The sequence below is a fragment of the Pelophylax lessonae genome, assembly GCF_965119305.1.
Source record: "Pelophylax lessonae genome assembly, chromosome: 3".
Classification (NCBI taxonomy): domain Eukaryota; kingdom Metazoa; phylum Chordata; class Amphibia; order Anura; family Ranidae; genus Pelophylax; species Pelophylax lessonae.
The window spans coordinates 660388042-660400104 of NC_138770.1; the positions used below are offsets into that span (position 1 = coordinate 660388042).

The 12063-nt window shown below is 48.3% G+C and overlaps 1 protein-coding gene across 1 annotated transcript in view; it reads left to right on the forward strand.

Moving 5' to 3' along the window:
- The window catches only part of CRLS1 (cardiolipin synthase 1), a 32938-nt gene that overhangs the window by 8323 nt on the left and 12552 nt on the right, over nucleotides 1–12063 (forward strand). The gene's annotated exons all lie outside the window — the stretch shown is intronic.

The following is a 12063-nucleotide window of genomic DNA, read 5'->3' on the forward strand; positions in this document are numbered from 1 at the left end:
GGCTTAGTCATACTTATTTTGAGTATTTATTTTTAATGATCAAACGGCAGCATTTATTTTTTAAGCGTTTGTTAACCTAAAAAAAAAATGTATCCTGTTCTCTTAAAGCAGGTTATACAGCACAGTGCTTTGCTGTGTAATTTTTCCCTTTTTCTATCGCCTAAAATACCTGGGTGATCCTGCCTGACTATGTTCTCCCCTCTGTAAACTGACCACGGTATACCATGGCTGCTGAGCCCTGACACTGTGGTCAGCTTACGTGCCTCTGTCATCCGCAGCACCCCCGTCCTCCACTCTGTCCTCCCTCCCCCCCCCCCCCCTCTCTCCCTGCCTGTCTGCTCCTGTGTCAGTGCCCCCACCCCCTCCCCTCCTGCTGCTGTAGTTTCATTTAAAGTTTCATATCCTGTCTACAGTCTGTTTAACCACTTTACGACCGGAGGATTTTGCTGTCTTCCGTCCAGGCCACTTTTTGCGATTCGGCACTGTGCAACTTTAACTGACAATTGCGTGGTCGTGCGATGCCGTACTCAAAAGAAATTTACGTCCTTTTTTCCCCACAAACAGAGCTTTCTTTTGGTGGTATTTGATCACCTGTGCGATTTTTACTTTTTGTGCTATAAACAAAAAAAGAGCGTAAATTTTGCAAAAATAACAATATTTTTCACATTTTTTTATATGAAATTCCCAAATCCAAATTTTTTAAAATTTTTTGGCTAATTTGTTTTATGCTACATATGCTTGGTAAAAAAAATCACAATAAGCGTATTTTGATTGGTTTGCGCAAAAGTTATTGCGTTTACTAACAAAGGGAAAGATTTCTGTCATTTTTGGTGTTTTTTTTTTTTTTAACGCGTAATGGCGGCGATCTGCGATTTTTTTTTTTTTTTTTTTTTTTTTTTTGCGGGACTGCGACATTGCGGCGGACAGATTGGACCCTTGACTGACATTTTTGACACTTTTGGGGGTACCAGTGACATTACTGCAGTAATCAGTGCTATATATATGCACTGTTACTGTAAAAATGACACTGGCAGGGAAGGGGTTAATTTTATTGGAGAGGGAGGGGTTAATGTATGCCTGGTGCTTACTAACGTGTGGGGGGGGGGAGGTGACTGAGTGAGTCATGGACAGATCGGATGTCCAGCTATGCTGAACAGTCCGATCTGTCACTCCCTGTCACTATGGAGATCCCCGACGATCGGGTAAGAGCAGCGGCGATCGCCGCTGTTCCTCCCCTGGCCCGACTCCCGCTGTGAATGAAAACAGCGGGAGCGAGCCTCCGGCGGCGCGCAAGCGCCGCCCAGAAGGGGGAGTGTCTGACGACGTAGTACTACGTCGTCAGACGATAACGAGCCACTCTGCCGCAGTAATATTACTGTGAGCAGTCGTAAAGTGGTTAATAATCCAGTGTGCCCCTGTGTCTGTGTTTTATAAAAATAAGCCATTCTTTACAAGTTTTCAGAGCGCCACTCGTCGCTCACGTGACCTGCCGCCTCTCCTCCTCCCCCCCCCCCCCTCCTCCCTCCTCCCCTCCCGACTGACATCAGCGAGGAATCCTCAACCTCCGCCAGCTGCAGGCAGCTGTCAAATAGGGAGAAGAGAGAGACGACGGGTCACGTGAGCGGTGCTCAGCCCTCTGAAAACTGGTAAAAGACGGCTTTTTTTTTTTAAATGCATACACAGACACACAGGATTATTAAACAGACCAGACAGGATGGTATAAAGTGGCTTAACAACCACATGAAAGGGGACATTGTTATTCCCGGGGGGGACGGTTGCCCCCCCTTTGCCCCTACCTGCGGACGCCCATGCATAGTGTCAGTATTTTGTGTGGCCACCGTTATTTTCCAGCACTGCCTTAACCCTCTTGGGCATGGAGTTCACCAGAGCTTCACAGGTTGCCACTGGAGTCCTCTTCCATTCCTCCATGATGACATCACAGAGCTGGTGGATGTTCGAGACCTTGCGCTCCACCACCTTCCGTTTGAGGATGCCCCACAGATGCTCAATAGGGTTTAGGTCTGGAGACATGCTTGGCCAGTCCATCACCTTTACCCTCAGCTTCTTTAACAAGGCAGTGGTCATCTTGGATGTGTGTTTGGGGTCGTTATCATGTTGGAATACTGCCCTGTGGCCCAGTCTCTGAAGGGAGGGGATCATGCTCTGCTTCAGTATGTCACAGTGCATGTTTCCATTCATGGTTCCCTCAATGAACTGTAGCTCCCCAGTGCTGGCAGCACTCATGCAGCCTCAGACCATGACACTCCCACCACCATGCTTGACTGTATGCAAGACACACTTGTCTTTGTATTCCTCACCTGGTTGCCGCCACACACGCTTGACACCATCTGAACCAGATAGGTTTGTCTTGGTCTCATCAGACCACAGGACATGGTTCCAGTAATCCATGTCCTTAGTCTGCTTGTCTTCAGCAAACTGTTTGCAGGCTTTCTTGTCCATCAACTTTAGAAGAGGCTTCCTTCTGGGATGACAGCCATGCAGACCAATTTGATGCAGTGTGCGGCGTATGGCCTGAGCACTGACAGGCTGACCCCCCACCCCTTCAACCTCTGAAGCAATGCTGGCAGCACTTGTACGTCTATTTACCAAACACAACCTCTGGATATGACGCTGAGCAGGTGCACTCAACTTCTTGGTCAACCATGGCGAGACCTTTTCTGGGTGGAACCTGTCCTATTAAACTGCTGTATGGTCTTGGCCACTGTGCTGCAGCTCAGTTTCAGGGTCTTGGAAATCTTCTTATAGCCTAGGCCCTAGGCCATCTTTATGTAGAGCAACAATTCTTTGTTTCAGATCCTCAGAGAGTTCTTTGCCATGAGGTGCCATGTTGAACTTCCAGTGACCAGTATGAGAGAGTGAGAGCGATAACGCCAAATTTAACACACCTGAGACCTTGTAACACTAACTAGTCACATGACATCGGGGAGGGAAAATGGCTGATTTGGCCCAATTTGGACATTGTCAATTAGGGGTGTACTCACTTTTGTTCCACAGTGGGGTTCTGTCCGGAGTGGTGCCCATCTAGTTCCTGGTATGGTGAGTAGCTGCCCCCCCCCCTCTCCCCATGGAGGGTTTTGGGGTGGACCCCCGGTTTCCCCTCCTCCTGCAGGCACCCCCCCCTTTGCCGATTCCCTCATCCTGCCCCCCCCCCCCATTCCACAAATGCTGGGGCTGTTTGGGAGGTCTGGCCACTTTCCTGGGGTGGGGGCAGAGTGCTGACTGGCGATGGAGGCCGGGGAGGTGCGCCACCAGCGACCGGCGGATCGACTGGGGGGGGGGGTTGGATTGTACCCGGTGGGGGCTCCTGCCTGGGCCCCCTGTCCTGCCTGGATCTGTCCTTGAGGCCTAGTCTCCCAATCCTGGATCCTTGTAGTATGCCTCGCCCTGCCGCCATTTTGTTGTAGAATGTGTGTTCTATACACAGTGGCCATGTTTGTGTATTCCGGGCGGCCATTTCTGTATTGTTCATTGACAGAAGCAGCTTCATATCTTCTTGACCATTGGGTTATGCTCCTCCTTTCAGGAATACTAGGTACTAGGCAGGAATAAGCTTTCACCATGCCTATGGGTCTGTCCCTGCAGGCATAACCCCACACACTCTGCTACAGCCCTCAGTTTGTTTCTGCCTAGTTTAGGAGTAGGACCTAGTTCCCTGCTGGGACTTCGGTCTTAGCTGTTGTTTTTTGTGGGAACCTTTTTTATTTTTTATTTATTTTTTAAATGTATTCTTTAAGTAGAGTTCTTGGAGAACTACAAGCATATCGGTTCTTTTAAAACCTCCCTTTGAGAACATTAGGGAGATTCCCCTGCTTACATTATCTCAGAAGGTTGCCTTTTTGGTGGCTATCACTTCTGCCCGCAGAGTGTCTGAATTGGCGGCTTTGTTTTGTCGTTCACCTTATCTGGTGGTCCACAGAGATAACAAAACTAATGTCGTACTGGGGCGGCACTAGAGACCTCAAAACCATATACAAAACATGCCTTGTCCATAGTGAATAGCCTAAAAGAGATAAAGTGGTACTTCGTCCTAATCGGTCGTTTCTTCCTAAGGGGGTTTCTGATTTCCATTTGAATGAAGACATTGTGCTGCTTTCCCTCTGTCCTAAGCCCAAGCAGCCCAAGGAAATTGCCTTGCATTCCTTGTATGTGGTGCAGGTAATTCGAGTTTACCTGGTGGCTACTGATTCTTTCAGGAAATCGGATTCTCTTTGTCCTTACTGAAGGACCTCGAAAAGGATTGGCTGCATCTGCTGCTACCATATCCAGATGGATCAGGCAGACGGTGGTTCAGGCTTATTCTACTAGAGCGCTGAGTGCCTCTTGGGCTTTTCGCCATCAGTCGTCAGTGATGCAAGTTCGCAAGGCGGCAAATTAGTTGCCTGTGCACACGTTCACAAAATTCTACACGGTAAATGTGTTGGGCTCTTCGGATGCCTCTTTTGGCTGCAAGGTTTTGCAGGCTGCTGTTTAAAAGAGAACTTTTCTCTCTTTGAGGGTGTATGTTTGTTTGTTTTTTTCTGGGTGAGCTTCAGTGGTTCCTGGTTGAGCTCCATGTTACCTGGTTGGCTACGTTTAGCCTTGGGAAATTCCGTTCATTTATTAGTTGTTCTTCCCACCCCTCATGCTAATACTGCTTTGGGACGTCCCAATGGTCAAGAAGATATGAAGCTGCGTCTGTCAATGAACAATAGAGAAAACTGTTTTTTTTAGTTACCGTAAACACCTTTTCTCTGAAGTTCATTGACAGACGCTGCACCCACCCCTCTAATTGTGAGTGGAATGAGGTTGTTGTCGTCTAAACATTGCTTCAAACGAAACTGCGGACTGTAGCAGAGTGTGTGGGGTTATGCCTGCAGGGACAGCCCCATAGGCATGGTGAAAGCTTTTTTCCTGCCTAATGTCCTATTCCTGAAGGGAGGAGCATAACCCAATGGTCAAGAAGATATGAAGCTGCGTCTGTCAATGAACTTCAGAGAAAAGGATTTTACAGTAAGTAAAAAATCCAGTTTTTTGCTGTGGTTTGCCATGCCCCTCCTCATCCCCTGGTGTTGACTCCTCGATCATTTTACTTCCTGATCGCCGCACGTGTAGTGCAGATTATCCTGGTGGCTGCAGGTGCTTGTCTCTGTGGGTACTGAGTCTGGTGGGGTCCTCCTCCCTCTTTAGCAGTGTTTTACACTTTTTTTGTGGGGTCCCCCTGGTGACTCATGGAGACTTTGGAGCACATCTTCCCACCTGATCCCCTCTCTCAGGCTGCGGGGCCCTCCGAGTCCCAACCATCCATGCACTGACGGTAGTCCTGGAGTCCCTTGTGTCCTGGGTGGAGGTGGCTTGCGGGTGATGGGCTAGCAAAAAACTTCCCCCTGCCTAATCTGTCTCATCAGATCCCAAATCTGATTCAGCGGCCATAGACTGGGTCTGCAACCACGCGCCTTGAATCCTCCTCCCTGAAAGGAAGTCCCCAAGGAGCATCGGCGACCAGACGTACCTGATCGGCATACCAAGACCGGCAAGGTCAGTCTGAACGGAATCCCTTCTGCTTTGGTCCTGCATAGGAGTTGTGGCAGACATTCTGAGAGGGCTGGAACAAATCCGGCTACTTACCGAGCTGCCAGGACACTACTTGTGCCCCCTTGGTGATTGACATAGACCACGTCCGTGGCATTGTCCAAAGGAGTTCATACTGGACAACCCTGAAGACGAATTGTCCATTGAGCCAGACAAAGGCTGATCGCTCGGATTTCCAGAACATTAATCGGCAGTCTGGACTCTGCCAGAGTCCAGACCCCCTGAACACATCTGTGCTGAGGACACCTCCCCACCCGGACAGGCTGGCATCCGTGGTGACAACCGTCCAGTACAGGGGGAGAAAGGATTTCCCTGTCAAAGTGCCAGAAAACGAAGCCACTTCTAGAGACTGTGGATCCTTGTCCCATTTCACCAGAATCTCTTTAGCAGAGATCTTGTGTGGCACTGTGCAAACAGACCGCCTCGAGGGTGGACACCATCAGGCCCAGCACCCACATGCAAGCCCGGAGGAACAACAGAAGCTGAATTGCCTCCTGCAATGTCTGGAGTTTTTCCAGAGGAGGAAACGCGCTTCCATTTAAAAATAAAAAATCGCCAGGACCAGAGATCCCAGCAAGAAACTAGGTCCTTACTCCTGACTAAGCAGGAAAAAAACGGAGTGCCTATAGCTGAGAGTGGATGTGTACCCCCTGGGACTGCCCATAGGCGTAGTCAAGCTTTTTCCTGCCTAGTGTTCTACTCCTGTAGAGGGCAGTATAACCCAATGGTTAAGAAGAATCAGGAGCTGTGTCCGTCAATGAACATCAGAGAAAGGGATTTTACGGTAAGTCAAAAATCCTATTTTTTTTTTACACATAGCAATGGATTAACCCCTTAGGTTCCACAGTGAGTATAACAAGCATGCTTTACTGCATATACAGACTGATTTACTGTTGTGGGTTTAGTAACACTTTAACTCCTAATGTGCCCTAATTTTTTTCTCAGATCGCCTTTCAGGACAGCACCTGGAGAGAGCGCAGCTCCACCCAATCCACAGGAAACACTGCAAATAAAAACTCCTCCTCTTCCACCATGCCTCAGTCATTTGTGTTTCCTCCGCCATGGTGGAAGCATTGCAGGAGCTATGTGGAAAGGGCTGCACTCTCTCCAGGGGGAGAGAAGGATTTATTGCCCAGTTTTGTGTTTGCTGTTTCAGCTTGGAGACCATCCCAGCTCCCCTCCCTGGAGTGTCAAAGGGGGTATGCTCCGGAGCCTCTCACCTCGTTCGCTCAGGGGAGCTGAAACCCATCGGAGGATCCGGTCCGGGCGTCAGAGATCCGCGCTTCGGCCGGTCGGCGGGCGGGGAGCCGCTTTTGGCATTTGAATCTCCCGCACTTTCGGGCTCTGATCCCGGGGACGCGCGGCGTCACTTCCGGTGGACGGGACTTCCGGTGGGGGCGTGGCGGCGTTTGCTCCAACCGCAGTACACGCAGGGGTCAGAGGCAGGTCACGAGGTCGGCGCTTCCGGTCCACAGAGGAGGACGCGGGAAGCGGTATTTAAATGGAGAGATCTGCCAGCAAGCTGCACTTTTCAACAACATGGAGGAAAAGTCTGCAGCGACGGTGGAAGCAGGCACCGCCAGCGCCGGCCAAGCTCAGGTAGGAGAGGTGCAGTGGTGCCTCTTTTTTTCTTTACTGTGTGAGCTTTTATTGTGGGGTTTCTTCCTTCCTCCTTTGGAGCCTGCCCTGTAGACTGAGTAACTGTTCCCAGTCTAACAGGATACATATGCATCTGGGAGTCTTTTCTTCTGATCCTTTTTGGTGTGGGTCATGATTTTCTCCCTTGCAAGAAATCACTAGGTGGTGGTTTTCTTTTATTTGTGGTTATTGGGCTTTCATGGTGGCTTTTTCTTTACTAGGTTAAAGCCACAGTGAAGACAAGAGCCCCAGCATCAAGGAAATGCCCTTCATGCAAAAATCCACTCAGAGATTCCTGGGTGAAGCCACTTTGTAAAACATGTATTGCTGACCTTGTGAAGGAAGAGTCTAGTCAGCAGAATAATGAATTCATATCTTCATTTAAAGAACTCACAGACACCCTGTCCTCAGTTCGTTCCCTGTTATCCAGGACGCCACAAGTTCTATCAGATTCCCAACAAACGGGTGGTACATCTTCCCAGCCGTCTACTTCTAAGTCTGCAGTGTCAAGTGATTCAGAAGATGAGGGGGAGAGTGCTCTCTGTTCCATCAGGGATTCAGAGGAGGAAGAGAAGGAAGAGGTGGCTAGTTCTTCCAGATACAAATTATCCTTGGAAGAGGTTGATGAGTTGCTGAAAGCGATTTACACCACGTTGGAAATCGCAGAAGAAAAGGTGCAAGTTTCACTTCATGACAGAATGTACCAGGGCCTTGAACAGACAAAGCGCAGGGTTTTTCCTGTTCATAAAGTCCTTACTGAATCTATTGAAAAAGAGTGGAAGGACCCAGAGAGGGCCCCTTTTTTCTCTAAATCCCTAAGAAGGAGATTTCCGTTTGAAGAGGATACGGCGCACCTATGGAACAAAAAGCCCAGAGTGGATGCTGCTTTTTCTCAGGTGTCTCGCCGCACGGATTTGGCGTTCGAAGACATGGGTGTTCTGAAAGACACCATGGATAAAAGGGCAGATTCTCTCCTTAAAAAGGCTTGGGACTCCTCTACGTCTAGCCTTAAGCCGGCCATGGCCTCCACGGTGGTAGCCAGAAATCTTGAGTGCTGGCTCGATCAACTTAAAGGGCATGTGGAGGCTGGAACAGCAAGGAAAGATCTCCTGGATTCATTTCCGCTGCTCCTAAAGGCAGTAAAATATATGGCCGATGCTTCTGCTGAGTCTATTAAAATGTCTGCCAGGTCAGCAGCCCTTGTCAACTCTGCCAGGAGGGCGGTCTGGTTGAAAACCTGGACAGGTGATTCAGCTTCTAAGGTGAAACTCTGTGGTTTACCTTTTGCCGGTGACTTGCTTTTCGGGCCTGAATTGGAAGCAATTCTTGACAGAACGGCGGATAAGAAGAAAGCCTTTCCATCAAAAAAGAAATCTCCTCCTAAGAAGAGATTTCGTTCTGTTCAACAAACCAACAGAGGTCGTGAACAAGATCAGAGATCAAGATGGACCTCCCATAAAGGCAAAGGGAAAGGTGGAGTCCTCTTTAGACCACCTGACCAGGCCAATAAAAGCAAGTGACAACAGTCTTCCAGTGGGAGGAAGGCTGTTATGGTTCCTCCCACGTTGGGAAGACGTATCCGCAAGCCCCTTTGTGAAGAATATAGTGGCTCAAGGATACAAACTGGAGTTTTCGGAGACACCTCCAAGCAGATTCCATGTTACTCCCCTTCCAAGGGATCCGGAAGAGGCTTCCTCAATGATGTCTCTTTTACAAGAGCTGATTCAACAGGAAGTGATTATCCAAGTCCCCGAGGGGCAACAAGGCCGTGGGTTTTATTCTCAGATCTTTCTAGTGAAAAAACCCTCAGGCAAGTACCGAATGATCCTAAATTTGAAAATCCTAAACAGATCAATTCGGTACAAGCACTTCAGGATGGACACCATTTATTCAGTGACCAAACTGTTGTCCCCAAACTGTTTCATGGCATCCTTGGATCTGAGGGACGCTTATCTGCACATCCCAATAAATCAGGAGTGCCAGAAATTCCTAAGGCTGGCGGTCAATCTCGGGTAATCGGTCTGGCATCTGCAGTTCAGGGCCCTCCCCTTTGGCCTCTCATCTTCTCCAAGGGTGTTTACCAAGGTAATGGCGGATGCCCTAGAGCCATTAAGGCTGAGGGGTATTTCAATTGTCCCGTACCTGGACGATCTGCTAATTTTTGCAGAGTCCAAGAGCCAGGCGTTGGTACACCTTCAGGAGACTCAGGACCACCTAGAGAGTCTGGGGTGGCTCATGAATTTGGAGAAATCCAGCTCGATTCCATCTCAGCAGATAAAATTTCTGGGATACAGAATAGATTCGGTCCTCCAGAAGGTGTTTCTACCTCAAGAAAAGATCGAGAAGACTCAGAACGCAGTTGCTCGATTACAAACCAATCATCAGGTTACTGTCAGGTCGGCCATGGCAGCTTTGGGCTTACTCACAGCCGCTATCCCTGCAGTACAGTGGGCAAGACTGCATTCCCGTCTTCTCCAGAGAGACGTTCTGCAGAGTTGGTCATACCCGGAACATCTGGAGAAATCCATCAGAATCTCCACGAAAGCAAAGAGATCTCTGTGGTGGTGGAGGAATTCCAGAAATCTGGAAGAAGGTCTGCAATGGACTTTCCAGACGAACAAACGTCTGACGACGGATGCCAGTTCGTGGGGTTGGGGAGCCCACCTGGAAGGCCGGACGATGCAAGGGACATGGTCCAAAGCAGAGTCCAGGAAATCATCCAACTGGCGGGAGTTGAAAGCCATCCTTTTGGGTCTTTGGTCCTTTCAACAGACAGTCAGGGGCCATCATGTGCAAGTTCTGTCGGACAACATGACAGCAGTGGCCTACGTGTCAAAGCAAGGAGGCACAAGAAGCAGACAGCTATCAGATCTGGCAATACAGCTACTCTCCTGGGCGGAGAAAAATCTAGCCTCTCTGACAGCGATGCATCTGAAGGGGTCACAAAACCTTCTAGCAGATCTGCTGAGCAGGAAAAAGGTGTTGGAATCAGAATGGAGTCTGAATCAAGAAGTATTCATGCAGATCGTGGAAGTCTGGGGTCTTCCCCAAATAGATTTGTTCGCTTGTCAACAGAACACCAAAGTCCAAAGATTCTTTTCCCTACACAGGGAGGATCAGGACTGGGGCTTGGATGCTCTAGCCCATCCATGGGACTTCCGTTTGTCTTACGCGTTCCCTCCATTCCAACTGATTCCGTTGGTTCTCAAGAAGTTCAGGGAAGAAAAGACCAACTTGATTCTGATTACACCTTACTGGCCAAAGAGACCTTGGTTCGCCCTCCTGCTGAATCTTGCCTCAGAACCTCCCTGGAAGCTTCCGTACAGGAGAGATCTTTTGACACAGGGGAACCTAGTGTACCCAGAACTGGACCGCTTACAACTGACAGCGTGGTTACTGAAGAAGACATCTTGAGAGCCAGAGGCCTGTCAGAAAAAGTTATCTCCACCCTTCTCTCCAGCAGGAAGAAGGTGACTAGGGATATTTACTTGAAAGTCTGGAGAAAATACAACTTTTGGTGTTCCAGCAAAAATTTTGAATTAAAAAATTTAATTTCAGTGCTTGAGTTCCTCCATGAGGGAATGGAGAAAGGACTAGCAGCAAGTACTTTAAAGACGCAAGTAGCGGCACTTTCAGTTTTTTTCGAAAAGACTTTGTCCCAAGAGACTCTAATCATTCGTTTTTTCAAGGCATTAGCCCGCAATAGGCCAATAGCCCTTAAAGTATTTCCCAAATGGGATTTGACCATTGTGTTACAAGGTCTAACTAAGTTTCCTTTTGAACCTTTAAAAGAGGCTTCCCTGAAGAATTTAGTTTTGAAAACTATCTTTTTGATAGCAATTACCTCGGCCAGGAGGATCAGTAAGATCCAGGCCCTCTCAATTTCAGACCCTTTTTTGACAATTTTTGCAGATCGAGTAGTCCTAAGAACGGACCCAGCCTTTCTTCCAAAGATTGCTTCATCTTTTCATAGATCACAAGAAATTGTCTTACCAACTTTCTCCTCAGCTCCTAGTAATACTTGGGAAGAATCCTTTCATACCTTGGATGTGAGGAGATGCTTACTTCAGTTCCTCCTGGTAACTAAGGAATTTAGAAAGACAAATGCATTATTTGTCATCTTCTCAGGGTCCCGTATAGGAGAAAAAGCATCAAAGAGCACTTTAGGCAAATGGCTCAGATGGGCAATTGAACAGGCTTATGCAGCTCAAGGAGAAGAACCTCCAGAAGGCATCTTGGCGCATTCTACAAGGTCTGTGGCAACCTCATGGGCTGAAAGGGCCGGTGCTTCGCCTGATCAAATCTGCAAGGCAGCTACCTGGTCCAGCTATTCAACCTTTATTAGACATTACAGGTTGGACTTGTTGTCAGCTCAGGATCAAGCCTTTGGCAGAAAAGTTCTGCAGGCAGTGGTCCCACCCTAAGTGTAAGTTACTCGCTTATCCTCTCCAGGTGCTGTCCTGAAAGGCGATCTGAGAAAACCTTAGTTACTTACCGGTGACGGTATTTCTAAGAGCCTTTCAGGACAGCAGCAGCTACCCCCCCTTGGTTTTGTTTATAATATAATTTGTAAATGTTTAACCTGTGGTAGTTTGTTTTCCAGCATGTCGGAGGCTACTCTATGACTGAGGCATGGTGGAAGAGGAGGAGTTTTTATTTGCAGTGTTTCCTGTGGATTGGGTGGAGCTGCGCTCTCTCCAGGTGCTGTCCTGAAAGGCTCTTAGAAATACCGTCACCGGTAAGTAACTAAGGTTTTTTTTTTTTTTTTTACAAAGGAGCTGAATTCCTGAAATTCAGCTTTAATAAACACCATTTGTACAATAATACTTCCCACTT